At 44.6% G+C, this 2527-nt stretch overlaps 1 pseudogene; it reads left to right on the top strand.

The window, feature by feature from the left end:
* The first annotated feature begins 762 nt into the window (after positions 1 to 762).
* On the top strand, positions 763 to 1776 carry LOC119231030 (olfactory receptor 2S2-like; annotated as a pseudogene).
* The last annotated feature ends 751 nt before the right edge of the window (positions 1777 to 2527 follow it).

Below are 2527 nucleotides of genomic sequence, written 5' to 3'. Positions count from 1 at the left end.
TTGTTATCATGGTTATCAATAGTTAAATGCTCTGTGAGCTGCACTGTTTGACCCCACAGTAAGACTCACATTCCAACTGACCCTTATGTTGACTTCATTAAGATCCTTCTCATGCAGAAAGCTCCAGATACATCACTATCAACCTGTCTCTAAAAGAGGCAGATCCCAATGCTAAGACATTCCAGTCTGTGTCGTGGCCACAAATTGACTGAAGAGTAATCTGTTAACGCTGAGCCAGGGCAATTCCTGTCTATACATGGATTAACACTTTTATACACATCCTTTCCAAATATAATCCAAAATTTAAAGAAATTTGAAGATTTGCTAGTTAGAAAGAATTGAATTATCTGGGCATTGCTTCTCTCTGAGAATCTAAGGAAGATTGAATGAAATTTCTTTACATTTACATTAAAGAGTAATAATTCATAGCATCTTCTAGTCATTGATCAGAACACAGAGAAAAAGACCTAATTACCAGGGGTTACATTTGCTGGATCTGTCACCAATTTGCCAAGAAGGCAGGTCATTTTCCTTCTACAGACCTCAATTGCTTTTATGGGCAATGAGAGGATGAGCAACATTGGAAAGAGGAATATTTGAGGAACACTGAGGCTTTCACCCAGTGCTAGTTCATAGTAAGCTCTGTTACAACTCCAATCTTTTCTCATCTAAAGCTCATCTTAGTGGTCTTTCAGTCACTTTTTTCTTTTACACGTACACTCTCCTACTTTGCTGCAGGGACTGGCCACCATACCCACTGCCTGGCACTCTTCTCAAAAAAGATTGATGTTCTGCTTAATTCTTTGTTGAGGACAGAGGGACTATCACATGGAAAAAGACAATCAGAACTCTCCTGTGCTGGGGTTCATTCTCCTGGGCCTCTCAACAAACACAAGCCTGGAGAAACCTTTTTGTGCTCATACTGCTGATGTACCTGGTGATCCTGCTGGGCAATGAAGTCCTCATCCTGGTGACCATCCTTGACCTCCGCCTGTGCACACACCCATGTACTTCTTCCTGGGCAACCTCTCCTACCTGGACATCTGCTACACAACCTCCTCAGTCCCTCTGATCCTGGATGGCTTCATGAACCACCAGTAAACCATCTCCTTCTCAGCTTGTGCTATACAGATGTTCCTCTCCTTTGCCATAGGAGCCACAGAGTGTGTGCTCCTGGGCATGATGGTGTTTAATCACTATGTGGCCTTCTGTAACCCCCTCAGGCACCCCATAGTCATGAGCAAGGTCGCCTATGTGTCCATGGCTGCCAGCTCCTGGCCTATTGTAATGCTGCTTCTGTGGTACTTACGTCCTTGACCATTCAGCTGCCCTTCTGTGGTGACAACGTCATCAACCACTTTGCCTGTGAGATCCTGGCTGTCCTGAGGTTGGCCTGTGCTGTGAGCATAGGGGTGACCAATGTGATCTTCCTCGGTGTCCCAGTGCTATTCATCTCTGTCTCTTATGTCTTCATCATTGCTACCATCCTGAGGATCCCCTCAGCTGAAAGAAGAAAAAAGGCCTTTTTTTGCCTGCTCTTCCCACCTCACCATGGTGATGATATTTTATGGGACCTATTTTTCATGTATGCCAAGCCCAAGACTAAGACAGAAAAAGTCTAAGAAGAAAAAGAGGAAATTTCAGATAAGCTCATTCCATTGTTCTATGGGGTGGTAACCCCCATGCTCAACCCCAACATCTACAGCCTGAGGAACAAAGATGTGAAGGCTGCTGTCAGGAGCCTGGTGAGTCAGAAGCACTTCAGCCAGTGATATAGGTGAGGTCCCTGTCGTTTTCACCTACCACAGGAGACAGCAGCCATTAGAGTGGGTGAGTGGCCCTCGTGTGCCCAAGCTGCGGCGTGAGGTGGCCCCACAGCAGTTGCGACATGAGGCAGGGAACCAGGAGCAAGTGGAAATTTTCATTATAGGCTGTTGTTTATTAGCTTCATTTTGCCTGAAATGCTAAGAAGAGACAAAGACAAATTCTCCACATAGAGAGCTTTCAGGTGGGAAAAAAATGTTTTGATAAGCTGAATTTCTTTTTACTGTGAGAAAATTAAGGCTATTTGTCATTAATATGCTATACACTGTAACAAGTTAGCAAATTAAATTCTAAAAGGAGTACACAGTTTGAATATGATATTCATCACTTATAGCAATGCTCCACAGAAAAAGCAGTGTTGTGTTAGACAATAACTGACATTCAAAAAGAAAAACGATTGATGATTGACTGATTGGATAGAAGATATATGGAAGTAAGGAAGGGAAGAACAGAGGGTGTTAAATATGTTAAAGACAGGGGTTAAAGACCTCCCTGGTGGCTCAAGAGGTTAAGTCTCAGCACTATGAAGCTATCCACAGCCACTGCAGCACAAGTTTGATCCCCGGCCAGAGGTCTAGCCCACATGGCACAGCAGACCTCTCCTGCCTTGCCTGCTGCTCCTCTCAGCAGTGTACTTCAGTCAATCCACCTCTTCTGCTCCCCACTCCGTCTCTGGTGAATCCTTTCACCACCACCCCCCACC

Source organism: Talpa occidentalis, unplaced genomic scaffold (genome assembly GCF_014898055.3).
Source record: "Talpa occidentalis isolate TD23 unplaced genomic scaffold, MPIMG_talOcc4v2.1 talOcc4.7, whole genome shotgun sequence".
Taxonomy (NCBI): Eukaryota; Metazoa; Chordata; class Mammalia; order Eulipotyphla; family Talpidae; genus Talpa; species Talpa occidentalis.
The sequence above is the reverse complement of the archived record's forward strand: the minus strand, read 5'-3'. Positions and strand labels throughout refer to the sequence as shown.